The sequence below is a fragment of the Propithecus coquereli genome, unplaced genomic scaffold (genome assembly GCF_000956105.1).
Source record: "Propithecus coquereli isolate 6110/MARCELLA unplaced genomic scaffold, Pcoq_1.0 Scaffold438, whole genome shotgun sequence".
NCBI lineage: Eukaryota > Metazoa > Chordata > Mammalia > Primates > Indriidae > Propithecus > Propithecus coquereli.
The window spans coordinates 2,039,050-2,062,157 of record NW_012150152.1 but is presented as its reverse complement, the minus strand read 5'-3'; the positions used below and the strand labels follow the sequence as shown (position 1 = coordinate 2,062,157).

General features: G+C 43.3%; 2 pseudogenes; both read right to left on the bottom strand.

Moving 5' to 3' along the window:
• Positions 1–9,410: 9,410 nt before the first annotated feature.
• On the bottom strand, positions 9,411–11,560 carry LOC105818109 (annotated as a pseudogene).
• Positions 11,561–12,246: 686 nt separating this feature from the next.
• Positions 12,247–23,108, bottom strand: part of LOC105818108 — a 15,171-nt pseudogene continuing 4,309 nt past the window's right edge.

Here is a 23,108-nt window from a genome sequence, read left to right as displayed (position 1 = left end):
AGAAGTTAGGCAAGCCATTCTCTTTATCACCATCTATATACATATAAAATATGTAATTAAGATATCCTTTTTACTTTTGTTCTGTTAAATGATCAACATACACTAACATGTATACACCCAAAAATTATCTATATACATATAAAATAACTAAATGGAAAATAGTAAATTTAGTGAAAAAACTCCATTCATTCCTTGAGAGAATGAAACCAAAAGATAAAAACAGCATGGCACACTGACTCACACCTGCAATCCTAGCACTCTGGGAGGCTGAGGTGGGAGGGTTGCTTGAAACCATGAGTTCAAGACCAGCCTGAGCAAGAGGGAGACCCCTGTCTCTATAAAAAATAGAAAAATTAGCTGGCCAGGCCTGTAATACAAGATATTCTGGAGGCTGAAACAGGAGGATCGCTTGAGCCAAGGAGTTCAAGAGTTCAAGGTTTCAGTGACCTATGATGATGCCACTGTACTCTAGCCAGGTGACAGAGAGAGACTCTGCCTCCAAAAAAAAAAAAAATGATAAAAACTCTCAGACTGGGAGTGTGGAGGTTCATGTCTCATTTTATGCCATCGCCCTACCTGAACCTTAAGCTTAAGCTTTCCCACCTTGACCAGACCGACTGGCACTTTGCCTTGCCATTTTCTCTCTGGACTGTATCACCTTTCATCATCTCCACCTGGTCCACAGAGGCTGAAAATCACTACGCCTTCCTCAACACTCCCCCACATGCGCAGACAGTAAATGACACCAATTTAAATGCACACTTTGTGCATGAGTAGAGAGCTGAATCTCCACTTCAGATCGCGTGTTCATTGGTACATTCTCCTGAATCTATCATTTCTCTCAATCCACCCAACTCTGACCTATGTCGAGAAAAATGGAACCGTTTTCTCTAAGGGCTCTAGGAAATGGTCTTGTGATGTGGCATTAAAGAAAGACTCTTTGTTTAGGGACTTTTTTAATGGTCAAATTGTGAAACAATTACTCCCCTTTGTAACTCCAGATCTCTTTTAGAGACTGCAAGAAAAAACAGCTCTTAGTCCTGGGGGTTTCCTGAGAAGTAGGAATACTGTAACCACTCACTCACTCAATCAACAACATGAAAAGCATTTGTAGAGCTGCTAAGTTTAAGTCCAGCACTGTGCAGGGGATATAAAAAATGCTTTGTAAAGGCGAGAAGAAATGAAGTCAACATACCTAATTAAGCTGCAGTCTTTTCATCTACAAAATGGTGACATGATCTAACTCACAGTGTTCTCTTTTTTTTGCATTTTTTTTATTTCAGCATATTATGGGGGTACAGATGTTTAGATTACGTATGTTGCCCTTGCCCGCCCTCCTCCCCCAAGTCCGAGCTTCAAGCGTGTCCATCCCTCGGATGGTGCACATCGCACTCTTTGTGGACGCATATACCCATCCCCTCCTTTCCCCTCCCCCCTCCCCGACATCAAATAGATGTTATTCTTATATGTGCCCTTATGTGTTGGTCAGTTAATACCAATTTGATGGTGAGTACATGTGGTGCTTGTTTTTCCATTCTTGGGATACTTCACCTAGTAGAATGCATTCCAGTTCTATCCAGGAGAATACAAGAGGTGCTAGATCACCATTGTTTCTTAAAGCTGAATAGTATTCCATGGTATACATATATCACATTTTATTAATCCACTCATGTATTGATGGACACTTGGGTTGTTTCCACAGCTTTGCAATTGTGAATTGTGCTGCTATGAACATTCAGGTGCAGGTGTCTTTTTTATAGAGTGCCATTTGTTCTTTTGGGTAGATGCCCAGTAACGGGATTGCAAAATTGAATGGTAATTCTACTTGTATCTCTTTAAGGTATCTCCATATTGCTTTCCACAGAGGTTACACTAATTTGCAGTCCCACCAGCAGTGTATGAGTGTTCCTATCTCTCCGCATCCATGCCAACATTTATTGTTTTGGGACTTTCTGATAAAGGCCAGTCTCACTGGAGATAAGTGATATCTCATTGTGGTTTTGATGTGCATTTCCCTGATGATTAGAGATGTTGAGCATTTTTTCATATGTTTTTTGGCCATTATTCTGTCTTCTTTTGAAAAGTTTCTGTTCATGTCCTTTGCCCACTTTTTGATAGGGTCGTTTGATTTTTTCTTGTTGATTTTCCTGAGTTCTAAGTAGATTCTAGTTATCAGCCCTTTATCGGATTTGTAGCATGCAAAAATTTTCTCCCATTCTGTAGGTTGTCTGTTTGCTCTTGTGACAGTTTCTTTGGCTGTGCAGAAGCTTTTTAATTTGATCAGGTCCCATTTATTTATTTTGGTTGTTGCTGTGATTACCTTTGGGGTCTTCTTCATAAATTCTTTGCCTAGGCCAATGTCTAGAAGAGTATTTCCGACATTTTCCTATAGAATTCTAATAGTTTCACTCCTTAGGTTTAAACTCAGGCTTACCCAGCCTGAGTTGATTTTTGTGAGAGGTGAAAGGTAACATTATCTAACTCACAGTGTTCTTGAAAAGATTAAAAGACACTGTGTTGGCAAAGTCCCAGCCAAGATTTGATCTCCTTGTTATGTAAGTTCTTTGTGATTTTCCTTTGTAACAAACCTACCACAATGACAATTCTATTGCTATTTGTGCAATTATTGTTAAATATCTGTCTCCCCATAAGACTGTAGTCTTTAGGCAGAATAACATGCATTTTGCTTACTCTCTTTTCCCATAATGCTTGACATATAGCACAAACTCAATAAATGTTTGTTGAATAAATTAATGAATGGAGTTCAATACATGTTAGCTCTATTTCAGGAAAAACAAAACAAAACAACAATAATAACAAAAACCACTCAGACCCCAGTACACAAAATCAAATAACTTACAAAGACAATTTGCAATAGAGAAAGAAAAAGGCTAACAAACTCAAAGATATATTCAGCCTGGGCAGCAATGAAATAAGTGCAATATAATGCTCTTGACTGTCCCCCTTTGACCTGCCAAATAAAACTTATGTTTTCATGTGGCTACCCAACACGAGAGAAAATACTGTGAAACATATTTCTCATGAACTGCTGGTGCAAGGAAGTATTTGCAAGCAATCTATTGGTCTGATCTTTGTGATAAATACAGAAACATGCTCCAATGCACCCACCTTAAAAATTAAAAGAAAAAACCCCTTCACTTTACTGCACATCTCTGCACATACTCAGTTTTCCTACCTACTTACTGCAAAACTCGTCAGATATGTTCTGATTATAGGGAAAATACTTTGTAACTCCTTCTCCTTCAGCCTGATCCAAATGGACTTCCATACTCATCACTTAACTGACAACCATGATCCCTGCATTGCAGTCTAAAAGAAACTTCTCTTTTTAACATCTTAAATAAAGTAATGACAAAGTAATTAGTCAACTAGGGAAACAAATGCATCAATCTCTCAGCTCTGGGTTAGACTGGTTTGATCTTGGGGAAACGTTCTTGGTTTTCATTCTCTCTGAACCTTTCCTGTACGGACTATTGGGCTCTCAACTCACCTGTATCAGGTCCCTGAGAAGAAGGTCTCTGGGTGGATTTCTGAATTCTACCCTGGATGGTCAAGGATGGACACTGAAGCTCTATCCCCAGACAAGACAGCAGGAAGGACTGAGGCATCAGTCTTTGAGCCAGACGTAGGACTGCAAAAGGAAAACCACATCCCATGCAGTCCAAGGTTGTACACGCTAAGGCACAAGAGCACAGGATCTATTAAGAGCTGTTTCTGCTCATGAGGCACATATCCCTCTTGTCACTCCAGCCCCTCAGCACCCAGTTCTCCTGTGGGACCCTGTCTGGGCAGAAAGAACAATTTCTCTGCTCAGTCTGCGTTCCGAAGAGACCAGGCTAGAAGTCAAGTGTATCCAGTCTTTACTTCTCCTTCTCTGTGAAATCTCCTGCTGTGCAAAGGGCTAGATTTTCTAGCACTTTTGTTCAATTTTTAATTAAAATTTCCTCCTGGGCTCAAGCAATCCTCCTGCCTGAGCCCCCTGAGTAGCTGGGGCAACAGGTGCGTGCCTGCACTCCTGACTAATTTTTTAAATTATTTGTATAGATGGGGTCTTGCTATGCTTCTCAGGCTGGTCTTGAACTCCTGGCCTCAAGCCACTTTCCTGCCTCGGCCTCCCAAAGTTCTGTGATTATGGGCGTGAGCCCCCATGCCTGGTCTGATACACTGTGTTTTTATCTTCATTTGTGTCAAGATACTTTCTAATTTTCGTTTTGATTACTTCTTTGACCATTGGTTCGAGAGTATGTTTAATTTCCACATATTTATGAATTTTCCAATTTCCCTTCTGATATGATGTCTAGTTTCACTCCACTGTGGTCAAAAAGGATACTTGGTATGATTTCAAGATTGTTAGATTTGTGAAGACTTGTTTTTCACTTCCAGTGTGTTCTGTCCTGGAGAATGTTGTGTGTACTTGAGAAGAACGTACGTTCTGCTGTGTTGGATGAAATGCTTTGTGTGGGTTGGTTAGGGCTCTTTGGCCTGTAGTGTTGTTTAAGTCTCCTGTTTCTTTGCAGATTTTCTGTCTGTACCTTTCATCTGTTACTGCAAGTGAAGCATGTATATCTCCTACTGTTCTTGTGTTGCTGTCTCTGCCTCCCTTCGATTCTTTCAGTGGTTGCTTTATCTATTAATATTTACTTTTCTGATGTTTAGTGCATACATATTTCTAATTCTTTTAACTTTGTGGCAAATTGATGCTTTTCTCACTATATATTGTCCTTCGTTTCCCCTGAGGCATTATTTGACTTAAGTTTATTTTATCTGATACTAGCATAGTCATCCCTGCTTTCTTTTATTCAATCTCTTCTTATATCCCTTCAATTTCAGTGTAACCCAAATTCTAACCCATAAATCTAAAGCGAGTCTGTCTCCTGTAGACCACATAGAGCAGGATCTTGTAATTTTTTTCTGCACTGAACTACTCTATGAGTATTGTGGCTGGGGATGAATCCGTTTAGATTTTTGATAGAGAAAGATTTATTGTTGCCAATTTGTTCATTGTTTTACATTTGTCCTCTAGTTCTTTTGTCCCTTTTCCTTTCTTGCTGTATTTCTTGTGATTCATCAATTTTGTTATAATGATACTCTTTGATTCTTTTTCCTTTTCTTTTGTGTCTCTCCCATAGGTTATATTTTTGTGACTATCGTGAGGCTCACATAAAACATATTGTAACAGTCAATCTTACGATGACTATGCAAGTTTAAACTCACACAAAAACTATAAACTTAACTCCTTTCATCATGCTTTATTTATTTCAAAACTTCCATATTTTATCTTGTGTATCCATTAAGATACTTTTATAATTATGGGAGTTTTTAAAAATACCTTCGTCTTTTGATACTGGAATTCAAAATGACTTACCCACTGCTAGTGGAGTATTCTTTCAGTTTGACTGTTCTTTTTTATTTTTCAGAATGAGTTTGAGATGTTGGATTTTCAGTCTTTGTTCCATTCTAACATAGTCACCTAAGCCTGTTAAGTGTCCCCTTACGCAATGCTTTATCTGCTGTCCCGTGTTTCCCTACGTGTCTCCAAACCCTGTGCTTGCGGCCGTGAATGCCCCCTGCCATCTCCGCCCCGTGAGCCTGCACCCATGCCACACGTCCTGTGTCTCCCTCCGTGTGCCGGAAGCTTGTATCTTCTCTCTAGTATCACCTGCATGCCTCAAGTCCACGAGTGCCCTTTGCACATTGTCAGCATTTTCTGTCCTCTCTGCCTGTCGTCAGTGCCAGCTTCCACGAGTGCCATTTCCAGGGCCCGCAGCCAACGCCGGCTGTGTGGGTCTCCACCCCTGTTCCATCAGCACATGTCTTCCCCTGTGTGTCTTTCCTCTGCCTTTCCTTAGCCTGCGGCCAACACCAGCCCTGGTGTGACTCGTCACTGTGCCTGCATTCGCTGCAGTGTTTTCATCTGTCTGTCCTGAGATCTGTTCAGGGAAGCCTGTGTTTTCACATTCTCTGTACGTCCAATCCATGTGTGCAGTTCGTGTCTTCATTCTTGTCCTTTTCACCCATGTCTGACCTCGGGAGTGTCCTTTCCCCGTGTCTGCAGCCTTTTTCTGTCCTCCTGTTTGTACATCACCTCCCCCAGGACGCCCTGACAAAACTCACATCCCCATGATTTGTACCCGCATCCAGCTCATGCCGGCTCATATTTTCACCCGTTGTAAGCTCAGCAGATACCGGCTCTGGTTGTTTCCCCTTCACTGTGCTGGTTCCCACGCCCATCCTCCTGTGTCTCCACCCCTCTCCATGTGTCCCACGTCTGCCCTCAAGTGTCTCCAGTCCTTGTCCATACAGCCCATGTCAGGACTCTTGTGTCTCCAACCCTTGAGCCTATAATTCATCTCTACTCTCGATTGTCTTCGTCCCGAGTTTCCTTCCCACAGTGGCCTTCACGTACTTCCCTGTCCTGTGTGTGCAGCCACGTCTGCCCCCAGTGTCCCTCTCTGCTTTGTGGCTATAACCAGCGTGTTCCTTTCGTGTCTGGATCAGCTATGGCTGTAGCCCATGTCCTCTCTCGTGTGTCCCCATCTCCTGCGCCTGCAGCCCATCCGTGCCAGGCCTGGTGTATTTCCATGCTCTGTGCCTGAACCCCACATCTGTGTCCAGGGTTTGCACCACTGTGCTGCACTTAGGTTATCTGTTCTCCTACTGAAAGACATCTTGGTTCCTTCCAGAACCGAGCCATTGTCAACAAAGCTGCTACATCTCTTTTCTTCTTGGATTTTATGTGCACGTTCGTTTTCACATCGTTTGCATGTTTAGCTTTGTAAGCACCTGGGAAGATGTCTTCCGAAGTGGCTTTACCATTATACATGTTCCCAGGCAGTGAATTAAAGTTCCCGTTTTCCCGCATCTTCACTTAAATTAGTATTGTATTTGGGGGGAGGGGTTGCAGCCATCCTGATAGATACTTAAAGTGTTGTCTCATTGCTGTTTTAATTTTGCTTTTCCCTAAGTCACAGTACATTTTCTTTCTCAATGAGTCTTTAATATTGAGCATCTTTCTGTGTGCTTATTTCACTTTCTCCATTCTCTTTGAGAAGGTGTCTGTTCCTGTATCCTGCCCTGCACCCTGGAGATCGGAGTCTGGCAGAGGCCACACTATTGTGCCTTTTTTGTTTCTGCCTGGTGGGGGCATGTGTGATCTGCCAGTGAAGTCTTCCCTACAAGAGCCTCTTTCCCCTCTGGACCCACCTGTGGCTGCCTGTGGGGGGCCTCGTTCACCTGGAGAAAAGAGCTCTGACAGGTGAGGAAAATCTTTGCTATGGCTTCTCCTTGACATTTTGCTTAAATAGAGAGCTGAGAACCTCTCACTTCCTGGAATGTTCCCGTATTTTTTCCTTTATTTTGTTATGTATTTTTAAGATTTTAAGAGGTACTATTGAGAAGTTTAGTGAGTTGAAATTATAGCATGCTTGTTTTTTTCTTAAGTTTTTAAATTTCAGCATATTACAGGGGTACAAATATTTAGATTATGTATATTGCCTTTGCCGTACCCAAGTCAGAGATTCAAGCATGTCCATCCCCCAGACGGTGTGCACCACACCCATTAGGTGTGTATATACACATCCTCTTCTCCCCCTCCCATCTGCCCAGCATCCGATGAATGTTATTACTATACGTGCACTAAGTGTTGATCAGTTAGAACCAATCTGTTTGTGAGTGCACATGGTGTTGGTTTTTCCATTTTCGTGATACTTCACTTAGTAGAATGGGCTCCAGCTCCATCCAGGATAATACAAGAGGTATTAGTTCACCATTTTTTATGGCTGAGTAGTACTCCATGGTATACATATACCACACTTTATTAATCCACTCATGTATTGATGGGCACTTGGGTTGTTTCCACATCTTTGCAATTGTGAATTGTGCTGCTATAAACATTCAAGTGCAGTTATCTTTTTTATAGAATGTCCTTTGTTCCTTTGGGTAGATGCCCAGTAATGGGATTGCCGGATCATATGAGAGTTCTACTTGTAGCTCTTTGAGGTATCTCCATATTACTTTCCACAGAAGTTGTTCTAGTTTGCAGTCCCACCAGCAGTGTACGAGTGTTCCTATCTCTCTGCATCCATGCCAGCATTTATTGTTTTGAGACTTTTTGAGAAATACCATTCTCATTGGGGATAAGTGATATCTCATTGTCATTTTGATTTGCATTTCCTTGATGATTAGAGATGTTGAGCATTTTTTCATATGTTTGTTAGCCATTAGACTATCTTCTTTTGAAAAGTTTCTGTTCATGTCTTTTGCTCACTTTTTAATGGGGCTGTTTGATCGTTTTCTTGCTGATTTGCTTGAGTTCTTTGTAAATTCTGTTTATCAGGTCTTTATGGGATGTATAGCATGAGCATATTTTCTCCCATTCCATAGGTTGTCCCTTCACTCTGCAGATCATTTTATTTGCTGTGTAGAAGCTTTTACTTTGATGTAATCCCATATGCCAATTTTTCCTTCTGTTGCCCATGGTTTTTGAGGTCTTATCCAAAAAGCTTTTGCCCAGAACAATGTCATGAATCATTTCCCTTATGTTTTATTCTAGTATTTACATTTCAAGTCTTGTGTTTTTCTTAACCACTAGACCACCAGGCAGCGACCAGGTCTTGTGTTTTTTAATCTGTATTGAGTTGATTTCTATATATGGTAAGAAATAAGGGTCCAGTTTCATTGTTTTGCATGTGGATGTTCAGTTTTACCAGCACCATTTGTTAAAGAGATTGCCCTTTCCCCAGTGTGCATTCTTGGCACCTTTGTCAAATTGGCTACAAGTGTGTGGGTGTCTTACTGTCTTCTCTATTCTGTTACTTTGGTTTATGTGTCTGTTTTTATGCCAAGACCAGTTATTTATGATACTCTAGCTTTATAGTACATTATGATCTCTGTTAGTGCTATGCCTCCAGTATCGTTCTTTTTGTTGAAAATTGCTTTTGCTATTTGGGTTCTTTTGTGGTTCTATACAACTTTTAGGATTCCTTTTCTATTTTTGTGAAGAATGTCATTGATATTTTGATGGAGATTGCATTGAAACTGTAGATTTCTTTGGATATTATGAACATTTTAACAATATTAATCTCCCAATTCATGAACATGAGACATCTTTTCATTTATTTGTGTTCTCTTCTATTTGACAAAGGCTTTTTTTGGGGGGGGGATTGAGATAGATGCTTTTTTTGTTATTGTTGTTTGTGTTTTTCCTTCAGTATGAAACCACTGTAGAAAATAACTTCTCGCAGAAAAAAAAAATTACAGAAGAAAAAAACCAAAGGGGTATTTTTCTTTGGCTTCAAACCCGCTCCCATGAGGTGCAGGGTAGGGGATGGGCATGAGGTGAAGAGGAAACAGAAGGCCTCTGCCCCCACCCCTGCCTGGCAGGTCCCAGATTACATGATGCGGCAGTTCCGGGGGTTCTGGGTTCGGGGCCTGGAATTGCCCAGGAGGTAGGAGCGGGTGACCAGGTTGTCCGTGAAGCTGCCACCCCCACTGCCCCCACACTGCGGTGGCTGCGAGTGACTGTGACACTGGAGGCAGAAGAGCCAGAGCGGATGGATCCGCCCCCTGGGCTCCCGAGCCGCTGGCAGACGCCTTGGCGGCAGGCTGCCCACACATCCCGCGCAGCGCGGTGCGCGAGCGCAGGTTGTGCTCAGCGGGGTCCCCCAAGCTGCTGCAGTGGGAGCCATGGTGGTGATGGAGCAGGTCATCTCCATCCTCATCCTCATCGTCCTCAACCAGTGTCACTGAGCGCACCAGCTTGTGCATGGCCACCTCTTCCCCAGTGGAGTCGATGAGAGCTGTGCGCAGGCTATTACCGCAGCCCCAGGTGTTCTGCGCCTTCCAAATCCAAGTCAGTAGCGGGATATGGTGGCCCCAGCTACTGCAGCCCAGATCGTCACCACCTGCCCAGCGTTTAGGGTGAACTTTGGTGGGAAGCGGTAAGTTAGCAAGGGACCATCTCCGTTCTGGCCCTTGATCTGCCAGTTGCCCATGGACTGGTCCTCATTGGACTTGTCGCGCAGCCGCACGAACTTGCCCTCCTCGCCCACCTCCTCCACGACCACGCGCCCGCTGGTGCGTGCATGGTGCGAGAAGCTGCTGCGGCTGCTCTCGGCGGACGCCGGCTTGCGCTTTTTGGTGACGCTGCCCCCACCCTGCTTCTGGGACAGGCGCGGCCACGGCTGCGCTGCGAGGTGGGGCTAGGGGACAGGCGTAGCCTCTCCTCGCCCTCCAGGCGCTTGCGGTAGGCGTGGATCTCCATGTCTGCGGCCAGCTTGATGTCTAGCAGCTCCTGGTACTCATCCAGCGGCTGCTGCATCCTTGCCCGCATTTCAGCCATCTCCCGCTCCTTCTCTGCCAGCAGCCGCCAGCTGGTGTCGCTCACGGGCCAGCGAGTCCTCCAAGTACCGAAGCTTCGCCTCCTGGGCTGCCAGCTGCTTTTGGAGCTGGCTGAGCCGGGCGGAGAGGCCGCCGATGCGGATGCGGGACTGCTGCAGCTGCTCGTGGGCGGCGCCCGCCAGGTTGCTGCTCTTCTCAGCAGACAGCCCGGCATTATCCAGCTTGGCAGAATAGGTCTTCTCCAGCTCCTTCTTGTGCTGTTCCACCTGGTCCTCATGCTGGGCCCGCGTCCGCCAGCCGAGCGGTGATCGAGCTCCTGCAGTCGGGTGATGCGCGGCGGGGGGGCGGGCCTGACAGCGGGGTGGAGCTGGCCTGCTCCCGCTGCGGGTGGCGGGCCGCTGCGACGGGGTCTCCATGGCCGGCAGGCTGGCAGCGCTGCCCGTGGGGCAGGGGTCCCGGAAAGGGCGAGGAGCTCCGGCGAAGGACAGAGGCTGCTCGGGGTCAGAGTGCGCCGGCCGGCTGGCTCTCAGCTTGCTCCTGGCGGGCGTGCGGATCTGGGCGGGCCGCTGTCGGACCTCGGGATCTGGGCTGGCTGGTGGAGGTGGAGGACTGGGGTAGACGGTAGAAGAGGCACAGCTTTTTTTTTTTCTCCCCACGGTCAACTTGTTTACAGTCTTTATTGTAAAGAAGTTGCAGTTGGAACATGGGACACTGAAAATACACAATCACCGATTGTTCTTTCAGAATAGGGAGGGAGAGATCTGTACATACAGAAATTGTAGACGTGCACTTAGTATCCACACAGAATTGGTCTATGCTACAGAGTACTGGGTCGTCACTCAACTGCAGCTCCAGAGGGAGGCATCTGTCTTAAGATGAAATGCAACCGCGTTTGGTGTGGACTTAATGTGAAAAGCCAGCTTCGAGCGATCTATGGGTAGTCAGCTAGGCAGAGGGACCCCCGCCTGGGGCTGGGCCGTAAAACAGGGTGCAGGGTGGCGAGGGAGGGGCCGGTCCAGGAAGCCAAGTAAAGGGAACAGCACAGAATGGACGTGTCTGGGCCACAGCGGGCAGATGGAACCTCTCGGCCTCTCTCCTGGCAAGCGGTTTGTCTGGCCTGGGACCCAGGTGTCCTGTTCCCTCCTTGGGCAAGGTCTCACCAAAGGGCTGGGACAGGGCTGGTGCCCAGGCCCACAGGCATCTTGTGCCTTCCTGGCAGAACCACCGACACCTGGGCCTGGGCAAAGGCAGGTGGGGGCTGGGGCTGGATCACAGACGGAGGGGCGGCTTGTGGGGCAGTATGAGGTGGAACGTGAAGACTTGACCACAATCACATCGACAGGGCTGGGCTGCTCTACCGAGCCTCAGAGGAAATGGAGGGAGGGTCTGGACGGGACAAAGCATCATGACAGGAGCAAGGACAGTCACTACCCACAAGGACGTCGGACGGGGAACAGTAGCCAGGATCCCCAGCTGCGGTAGGGGGTGTCCTTGTACCTGGTCCTGGACAGTCCCTGCACCTAGTCATAGGGGCAGCTGGACCCTTGAGCTCAGAGCGGACAGGTGAGCCCCAGTTGTCTGGCCCCTGAGGGGAACACCTCCCCCAGGCCAGTTCACTGCGGCTGGGGGACACATGCCCTGCCTGGGCTGTGCTGTCCCCTCCTCAGGACCTCAGGCCTGAGGCCAGGTGCTGAGGGGACTGAGGGGAGTTGCAGGGGGACAGCCCAGGCACTTGAGGGACTAGCCCCTCTTGGCCCTGGACAGCCCACAGTGGCCACCCCCTCTGTCCCTGGTGCTGGACTGGAAGGACCCAAGGGAGGCCCCGGGAGGCCTTGGGGCCTGTGTTGGTGGAGTGGCCTTCCAGCCCTGGTCTGGGCCTGCCAGCCACTAGTAGGCGGGCACCTGGTACCCTTTGGGGCTGGTCTCCAGGGTCTCGGTGAAGGGCGGGCTCTGGTAGGTCTCGGTGCCCTCCACACCGCTGCCCACCAGGTAGCCGGGGTAGGCCTGGCCCGCCCCAATGCTCAGCTATTCAGTGGTGAAGAGTGACATGTCGGTGCCCAGGCGGAACCGCTGCAGGGCCTTCATGGTGAGCGCCACCCAGCTGAGGACAGAGAAGAAGCTGAAGGCGATGGCGGCCCACACCGAGTCCCCCGGCTGCACCCTGCCAGGCCTGGGCACCGTGCGCTGCCCCTGGTTGGCCAGGAAGCGGAAGCCCGCGAACCACAGGAAGGACCAGAGCTGTACCGAAACTCAACCCAGAGGCAAGTTTCTTTCATGCACTTCAGCAGGCAGTGAAAGTATCGATGGGCCACCTCTTTGTCCCGCAGGGGCACCAGGGTAGAGATCTTTTCACAAAACCCTTTCGTCAAATTTATTTGTAGGTATTTCATTTTCTAGGTATTATAAATAGGATTTATTTCTTAATTTTTTCATGTGGTTTGATATTAGCCTATAGAAATGCTGCTAGTTTTTATATATCAATTTTGTACCTTATAACTTTAGTGAATTTTTTAAACTCTAATAATTTTTGTTGTTGTTGGAATCCGTAGGCTTTTCTACATATTAATATCAAATCATGTCCTCTATAAATAGGGACTGTTTGGCTTCCTCCTTTCCAATTTAGATGCCTTTTATTTCTTTCTCTGCCCTAATTTCTCTGGGTAGAATTTCCAGTACTGTTTTGAATAAAATATTCAAAAGGGGACATACTTGTGTACCATCTTGGAGGAAATGTCTTCAACTTTTTTCAATCCAGCATGATGTTAGTTGTGGGTTTTCCACATATTTATTGTGTTTAGGTACATTTCTCCTATACTTAATTAGTTCTTTTTAAATTTCTTTGGTAAAATTTAGCAGCAAAGCCATCAGGTGTTGGGATTTTCTTTGACTGGAGACTTTTATTGGTTATTCAAACTCATTACTCATTGGTATTTGGTTTTCTGTTTCTTCATGATTCAATCTTGGTAGGTTGTTTGTTTCCAGTAATTTTTCATCTTTTCTAGATGTTCCAATTTGTTAGCATATATAGTTCATCATATTGTCTTATGATCCTTTGTTTTTATGTATTAGTTGTATAGTTTCCTCTTTCATCTCTGATATTGTTTTTGAGTCCTCTTTGCCTTTTATAATTAATGTAGCCAAAGGTTTGTCAGTTTTGTATATTTTTTCAAAAACCTAAGTATTCTTTTTGCTGATCTTTTGTACATAGTCCCTACTTTATTTTTTTGTGATCTTTCTTACCTTTTTTCTTCCACTGACTTTGGGCTAGTTTTTCTTGTTTTCATAGTTCCTGTGGTACCCCATTAAATTCTATACTTGAGATCTTTCTACTTTTTTGACATAGATATTTATTGTTACAAACTTCCCTCATATAATTGCCCTCACTGTACCCCTTAGGTTTTAACATGTGTTTCCATTTTCATTTTTTTCAAGAACTGTTGTGGGGTTTTTTTTGTTTCTTTATTAAGCCATTAGGTGTTGAAGAGCATATTGTTTAATTTCCATTTTTGGGGTAGAGTTTCTAGAATTCCTTCTGTTATGGGTTTTTAGTTTTATTCCATTATATTGATAGAAGGTACTTGATATTGTTTTGATATTTTAAATTTGTTAAGACTTGTTTTGTGGCCAAACATATGACCTTTCCTGGAGAATGTCCCTTGTGTTGTTGAGAAGAATGTGTATTTTGCAGCACTCCAATGAAATGCTTTGTATATGTTGTTAGGTCCATTTGGTCTAGAGTGCAGTTTAACTCTACTGTTTCTCTTATGATTTTCTGACTGAATGATATATCTTTTCTTGACAAGGAGATGTTGAAGTCCCTACTACTGTTTTATTGCAGTCTATCTCTGCCTTTAAGTATATTAATATTTGCTGTATGTATTTTGATGCCATGGAGTTTAATACATATATATTTATAATATATATAAACATATAAATTTGTTTTATTTTCTTGCTGTAGTGACTTATTTATGATTTTATAATGAGGCTTATTCCTTTTTTTTTTTTTTTTTTTTAGTTTTTTCCTTAAAGTCTATTTTACGTGATAGAAGTATAGCTACTCCTACTCTGTTTTGATGTCCATTTGCACGGAATATCTTTTTCCGTGTCTTCACTTCCAGGCTATGCATATAATTATAAATGAGGTGAGTCCTTCTGAGGCAGCGTATAGCTGGGTCTTGTTTTCTATTCTATTCATTCACTTTATGTTTTTGAATTGAAGAATTTACTCCATTTTTCTTAAAGGTAATTATTGATAGGTAATTACTTAGTGCTGTTGGTTTCTTTATTTTTATATTCATTTCTATGTAGATCCCTTCTTTCTCTCTTATTATCTTCTTTTATGGTTAAGTGATTTTCTCTAGTGATATCTATTGATTCCTTTCTTATTTTAGTATATCTACATAGTATATCTATATTATTAGGTTTTTGCTTCTGTTCATTATAAGACTCAACAAAAATATCTTATAGCAGGTTATTTTAAACAGATAACCATACCTTTCATAGGTGACCAAAGCAAAAAACACGCTCTACTGCATCATCATCATGTTTGAGTTTTTGATGTCAGACTTTAAGTATTTTTAATCTGCCTATTCCTTAAGGTATTATTATGATTCTGAATAATTTTGTCTTTTAATTTTCATGTGCATATATGTATATACATATACATATATACATACATGTGTGTTATTAAAAAACCATGGATAGAGTATTGGAGCATGTGAACATATCTCTATAGCCACTACCGTGAGTTTTCTACCTTAAGCTGTTTGTGTGTTCCATGTTAGCATCCTTTGTTCATAGGTAGCTAAGAAGACTACTGTCAGGTGTTTTTGAACGTCCTTATATGTTTTTTGTATCTTTTCTCTTGCTCCTTTTAGGACTCTCTTTATTTTATTTCACCTTTGAGTTTTATTATGTAGGGTAGTATTATTTGGGTTGAATCTGGTATATTCTGACCTCCTGTAACTGAGTATTTGTATCTTTCCCCAGGTTTGGAAAATTTTCTGCTATTGTTTCCTTGAATAAGTTTTCTACATTTTTGTCCATCTTCTTCATCTTGAATGCCAGTGACTCATACATTTGACCTTTTCATGATGTCACATCCATCCCTTAAGCTGTATTCATTGCTTTTGGGTCCTTTTTTCTTTCTCTCATTGTGTATTTTAAAATAGTTTTTATCTGAGCTCACTCATTATTTTTTATGCTTGATCATTTAGCTGTGAAGACTCTTACATTTTTCACTTCTCTGTATTTTTAGCTTCAGGATTTGTATGATTTTTTAAAATAATTTCAATCTATTTGTTAAATTTCTGAATTGCATCTCTGTGTTTTCTTGGGAGTTTTCTGAGTTTCCTTAAAATATCTATGTTGAATTTTTAGTCTGCAATTTTACACATCTCAGTCTCTGTGGGGTCATTCACAGGCACCTTGTTTTGTCAATTTGGTGAGGCCATAGTACCCTGAATTTTCTTGATTTTTATGGATGTATGTCAATGTGTATGAACTGAAGAATTAGGTATTCAAGTCTTCACTCTTTTGTTTCAGTTTTTGTATAGTATGTCTATTTTTGAGACCCTTTGCATATTCACTATTGCGTTTCCCTAGTTTAAGATGACTGCCTAGTCTTAAGAACTATATGGCACCCAAATACCAATGTTTTTTGTTAACTTTATGAGTCCTCCAACATTGGTGAGGTACCCAACCTGCACTGACCTGGGGTAGACCCACAGATACCTTGGCTGTACGGTAAAATGGACTAGGGAGTTCATGGAGTTCGGATATCTGTCGCTTTCATATCTCATATGGAAATTTACTCCCCAATGTTGTAGGTAGAGCCTCATGGGAAGTGTTTAGGTCACGGTGGTAGATCCTTCATGAATGACTTGGTGCCATTCTCCTGGTAATCAGAGAGTTTTCATTGCATTCATTTGCTGTAAAGCTGATGGTTGAAAAGAACCTGGAACCTTCCTCCCCTGTTTCTTCCTTCTTCTCTCACGCTGTCATAGCTGTTCCCCTTTGCATTCCACCATCAGGGCCCGCCCGTCCCGCCAGGGCCCGCTCCTCCTCGGCGGCGCCTGCAGCGTGGGGACCGCGGCGGCGCTGGACACTCGGCAGCCACCGGGGATCTGGGCTGAGTGGCCGGTCCCTGGCACTGTGCCTGCTGCCGCAGGCCAGTGGCCCGGCCCAGCTGCGGCTGAGGCATCAGTACCTGGTGCCCGCTGCTGGGGGTGCAGCGGGGTTGGGGTTGCAGAGATTGCTCCCCTCGAGTCCGCGCCCCTGTGCACACAGAGCGAGCGTGGAGAAGTTCCTGTCTGCCCTGAGGGCGGAGAAGGACTTCCCGGAACCCTCCTCGCGTGCTCTGCTGCTGGTGTCTCGGGCCTGGCGGGCAGCGCGCAGGGACCCCGAGGCAGCCAGCTAAGAGCCCGGCAATCCCGCGCTGCAGCCGCCACCTGCTGGCAACGCCAACGGCCGGAGAGAATTTCTTAGTCGCGGCGCCTGGCCTTTGTGCGCACGCGCAGCGATGGCGCCGGCTGAGGTGCGCACGCGCACTGTCTAACGGTTGGCTTCGCCTTTTCTGGTCTGACCCGCGGAAGGCGCGGAGCTTGCTCCTTGCGGCTTTCGGCCAGACTGGGTTGGCTTGCTAGCACTGCGCTATGGAAGCGGAGAAAAAGTGACTAGGAGCTGAGGTGTCTACGGACCCGGAAGAGTGGCAAGATGGCGAGAATACCCCCTACCGCTTTGCCTATCACCAAAAACGTCCTGTGTGAGGAAGGTCGGCAACATCTACTCCCCCTGGGGATACATGGTCCTCATGAAAGATCTGGGGAAGTTCCACATAGCTGCCTACAGGGTAATTGTTTTTGTGATGTGAGAGCAGAGGAAAAATACATCGAGTGTGTTTTTTCCACACATGCAGCACATCAGGGGGTCTGCTGTAGACTCTGTTCTAGCTGCTCCTCGTCCGTTAGTCCAGAGTTCATGCTCTTTAAGGATGACGCTGTCCTCATGTGATGCTGAATCTGCTAATGACAGCATTTTCTGTTAGTATGGCAGGCTTTCATTAGGACCGTGATTATTGTATCCAGCAGGTCACGTGCGGGAATTGAATTTTCATAGATCCCATTTGTCCTTGTATTTGATAAATACAAAGTAGGGAAAGTACAAGTTAGTGCACTAGTTGCCTGCTGGTGGTATAATTAATATTAATTCTGGTACAGTCTCCAGGTCTGGTCCCAAAATAATATGTTGTAACAAAGCATCAGAGTCTTATTTTAACAAAATATAAATAAGGCACGAACAAAAGCTTGCATGATTTTTTTTAAAATGAAGGCAGAGTGTAACTATGTTGTCCAGGTTGGCCTCAAACTCCTGGCTCCTCAAATGATCCTGAGTAGCTGGGATTAAGGCATGTGCCACCATGCCGCCTATGCTTTTAATATTCCGTAGTTTTCTATTTTTGATTCAAAATGTATTTTATTTTTTTCTTTAATAGTGGATGAAGTTACTGAAGACCCTCAAATCAGGTAGGATTTTACAGATTTTTAAAAATTGTATGATAACTAAGGCAATACAGAGAAAAAAGCTATATTTCTACTCTGAGCTAGACACCATGTTATATGCTTAGCATTTATCATCTCATGTGGTCATCCCAGCAGCTTTGCAATGTATCTGCACTATAATAACCTAGTTTTTCTTAATCAGGCCACTGCAGTTCAGAGAGGTTGGTTAAATGGCCCTTGTTCCTATAGTTCAGAAGTAGCTGATCCGTGAGTTGACCGTCAGTCTGTCTGGCTCCCAAATCCCTTCTCTAGCCTCTCAGATAGATTGACAGAGATCTGTGCAGCACTGGGAGCAAGGTACTGGGTCCCAATCAGATCACATCAGAATATTATGTGTAGTTCTATGTTAACCATCATTTAGAGTTTTCCTCAGAAGCCTGGTTAGTCCAAGAGTGTGCCCTGATGTTTGGCAATGGCAGTGGTAATGAGCACCTTGTTTTTACCATCAAACTATTTAGGGCAGATCTTGCTTAGCTGTGGCCACGGGACCAGGTTTGTCTCAAATTCCCATCTCCTCAAATGATCCTGAGTAGCTCGGTCTAAGTCATGTGCGACCATGCCCCCTTATGCTTTTAGTTTTTCTACATATAAGTGAGAGGGAAGTCCTGGAGAGGAAGTATTTTACTGTAAGTGAAGGACATCTGTGCATAGGCCACGTTATGTTGATTACCTTAGCATCAGTTGAGATGCTATTTCTAATTGATTTTTCTAGTTGCCAATTTTGCAGTTTGGTTTTCTGTTTAGGCTAGTTCCTTTGCCTAATTTCATGAAGGTTTTTCTTTTCTCTAGACTCTTTTCTCTTCTATGACTTTCCTCTAATCTTTTCATGATTTTTTAAATGATCTTTTTTTTTCTTGGTGTTTCTTTTATTATTTTTTCTATTTCTGCCAGCTAAGGATCCCCAATTTTTCTATAGACAGAATCAAAAGCACAAAGAATTTCAGGATTTTAAGGAATCTTAGAGACTAATCAAAATATCCTTTTGTACTTTAACCTCTGTTGAACATCCTGGTGAAGTTGCTCAGATGGAGAATGTGAAACCCAAAGAGATTAAAGTGACTTATTTGAATATAGTAAGCGGCAGACATGAGACTTGAACTCAGGTTCCTTAAATCAAAGCGCAGTACTATTCTTGTGTCTTCCTGTCAGTGAGTGTTTTACTAATAGAAAGCGAAAGTGGTCTAGTGAACCCAATGGAGCAGGAGTAGAATGGAAGCAGCTGGTGACGCCAATGGAAGTGGATACATACGGAATTAGCAGGGGAAGGCCAAGCTTAAAAAGAGACAACACTGGGCTGGATAGAAATAGGGATTTTAGAAAAGAGACCATATTGGGGTTTATGCTGAGTCTGATAAAGGTAAATCACAGGAATGAAGGACATGGTCTGCTGGGAGTTATCTGGAAAGCCAAAACAAGATGGGAGGTCCAAGGAAGTCCTGAAAAGGTTGCTGCTTTTTTGTTTAATTGGAAGGACTGATAAACTTGAAGCTTTCTGTCAAAAATGTAAAAAGAATTTGAGCCTCTGGGAAGAGTCTCTGCAGCAAATAGGAATGTGGTATCATCTACGTGCACCCCAATTTAAAGACAGGTGGCTTTGAGCCCCTAGAGTACTAGGGGTCTGGAGGTTGCTGAACTACATAGATCTGTGGCCCAGGACAGGTGTCCCTTCGCTCCTGCCTCTTTTCCCAGTTCACCGATGCGATTCCCATGCACCTGGAGGCTAGGGCAGGGGTAGGTCTGGCTGGTGAATCAGTCATGGAGCTTCGGGTGGGTAGTTGGTAACACGCCTGTGCTGGGGGCAGATGACTGAGACGCCATTTAGCTCATTTTCCAGAAGCAGGGAAACAGAGAGCTGCTACACTTTATCATTTGAGCCCACGCTTTCAGGAACCTGTGCTTTTGTAGACTGAGTATTTAAAGGTTGAAGACTGCCATGAAGCCCTGCAGAAGATGGATCTGGAAGCCAGAGACCATAGGAAGGACTATCATTAGGTAGCACTTAGGGAAATAGAGATAGAGCTACTGGGACTTGTTTTCCCAGCAGTCTCTGAGTGCCTGTGAAGGGTTTGAAGGGCTTGCTAATTTATGTGGCCCTGAATAAGGCAGGACTTATATAGGAAAAATAACTAGATTTTATAATTTTTAATGTTTTACTCTTTCTGGAAAGAGTATTCCCAATAACAACATATACATTTGTTCTCTGGCTTTCGTACATTTAGCTTTGAAACATTTCAGATGGTTTATGAGACTCTCTGTGCTGTCTGGGGGAAAGGGAACAGTGGGGCTTTCTTTAGTGGTGTCCATGCTGAAGAGCGAAGACTGCCATTTCCAGTGACACAGATTAGTCTTTGAATCAGAGATAGATAGTGAAGGGATGTTGTATTTTTGTACCTTGCTTTAGGTTATCAGGTTTGTTTCAGTTCAGGTAACAAAAGTTATGTCAGACCTTTATTGGATTTTCAGTTAGCCTTCAGTATATTCTGTGAGGATAGATTACTCTCAGGCTCTGCCAGTATAGTGGCTGTCACTATTGGTTGTGAAACTAAAGGTGTCTCCATTGACTATTTCATAGGTCAGGAGAGATGGCGGTAGAAATAGATAACTAAAATATTTTTTTTAAAACAAAAGCCATTATTTAATTATATCAAGAAACATCACTCAATATACAGACAGCAAACATTTCCCCAGAATCTTTTTGTTTTTGTTTGTTTTTTGGAGGTAACACCCAGATAAGAACTGGCAGATTTTTTTTTAAAGAAATGAACTCGCTCAGTTTTGTCGTATGCTTTTGCCCTAAAGGCTCTCCGCCACTGCGGATTGTGGTGATGGTTTGCAGCGAACACCAGGAGTTCAAGGCTTCACTTCTGTTACCCAGGTGAGTGTCTCTTATGAAATTAATTTTCTCACTGTGAATCTAGTTTTGTATAGTACTTACTGTTAAAGTTTAGCAGTGCTTTGCCTAGGATCATTTTATGTCTGTAGTGGAAAGTTGGTCAGAGAAAACCATTTTATAGAAATATGACTAGTGGAATGTTTTAAAAAGTTTTTACGTTGTGGCCAGAGGAGGTAAAAATATGTCAAAGAAGGGGGCGCCAGAGAACCCGGGGGTCGCTCAGGCCCGGGGCTTTCCCCGACTGGTGCCCGCTGAGGCCCGGGGAGGGGGCCCATGACGCTGAGGCGCAGGCGCTCCCCTGCCCAACTCTTGGCGGAAGGAGGCTCCCAGGGACTGCTCCTTTGCTGCCACTGCTCCTGGCCCCGGCGCTGCCCAGGAGATGGGCGGAGGCGGGGGTGTAACCATCCTGATCATCAATTTTATTTTTATGATGATGATGTGTACAAAAGAAAAATGTGCAAATACTTGCCTGGCATGCTTTAGATGCTTCAAAAATAAATGTTCTTATCTTCTCTTTATATTGAGGCTTGCCATTACTCTTGAAGTTGTTTTTTAATTGGGAAAGAGTTGAGTACTCTATCTAATATCTGTTTGCTTTTATTTAAACACAACATAAAGAAAACTTTTAGCTAATGCTGTGTCATTTTATTCAACCACTTTTGTATCTGTAAAATTTTTATCCAAATATATAGAGATTTCTCCAATCTCTTGTTTACCTAAATAAAGCAGCATTGACAATGTTCAGCTTGTATTCAACATGACCTACTCCAAAGTTTCTTCTACTGCTAAGCATCAAATTTTAATCTAAAATTCCTCTAATTAGAAATATTTTAAATGTTTAATGCTGTAAATTTTATAGCAAGTGTATTGTATTTTTAAGAAATGTTCTCTTATTTTTGGTGGGGAGTGCAAGGTATAGTCAGTTATTTTGAGGTTAGTTTCTTGGTGAAATATGCACATAAGTTAATATTTTGTTTGTGAATATGTTACATTTGGCCTTCCATGCTCCATTTACACACCCATACACAGATAAAAGATGAGCTTGATCCAGAAAACATATATGAAGTTCTCTATTGCAATTTTTTGGTTTTCAATACATGCTTCTCTTAGTTTTATGTGAAATTGCTTTTACAAAAGGAACTTCAGATATTTTTGAAGAAAGTGATTAGTAAATCTCGATGTAACTTATTCTTACTATTTTTAACTGAAACTCATATTGATCATAATTTCAACAGAGTATCTCAGAGGATCTTTCAGAGGAGGATGGTAGACATTCACCTGGGGCTGCCGATCAAAAAGGAAAAAACACAGTGAATGCACAAGCAGAAGGTAAGAACTGTGTTTTACTAAAAAGTCATCTGATTCACCAAATCTGGGATTCTCCATTTCTAATATGTTCTGAGTTGATGCCAATGCTGCTGGTCCCTGGACCATGCCGAGTAGCAAGGGTTCACACTTCCCTGTAGAGAAATCTGGAAGAAGAGCCATTGGAGACCAGTTCCAAAACAGCAGGATCAAAGGAAAGCATTGTTTCGCTTTTATCTCTGACCGTGTTTCTAGTCAGAGGGGAAAAAGCAAAGAGATGAAGTAATCAAAATTATAGATACAAGATATTACTACTAAATAAAGAGGAAAGAAGTGGTGGAAATAATCCATTAAAAGAATGGTGACCACAGATCTGGAGGAGGGATTGTGAGTGGAGAAAGAGGGAGGAAAGAAAGAAGTTAGATTTGCACATACGATTAGATAGTTGTTGCCCCAGAGATTGCGGGAAGCAAGACCGTGCGAGGACTGCGGAGGTCTACCGCAGTGACTCATTTCTCCTTTCAAAACTGTCAGGCGTCAAAGATGTGTGCTGCATTGATACTCATTCATCAAAAGGAATTAATTTTAATGTACATACATTGGCTGTTTTCTGAAGAAAGCCAAATTTTTTGTAAAGTAGCTGTTTTCTAAAAAGCATTGAGATTAATGTGATATACACAAGGATAAAATTAATTATTTTAGAAATAATGAAATTATAGAGCTTATTCTTTGACTTTTCTTGTTATTTTCAATGAATATTACACTGATTTTGAAATATAAAAGGTTACTAATATCTAATGTGGTAGTATGAATTATGCTTTTTGATAAGTATTTCAATATTGAGAGATGATTTACATAATTTCTTAGATGTATACAAAACATTATTTTTGATTACTACAAAAACCTATATGCCCAAAAACTATACAACGAGGAGGAAATGGACAAATTCCTGGAAACATACAACCTCCCTAAGTTCACCCAAGAGGTAACAG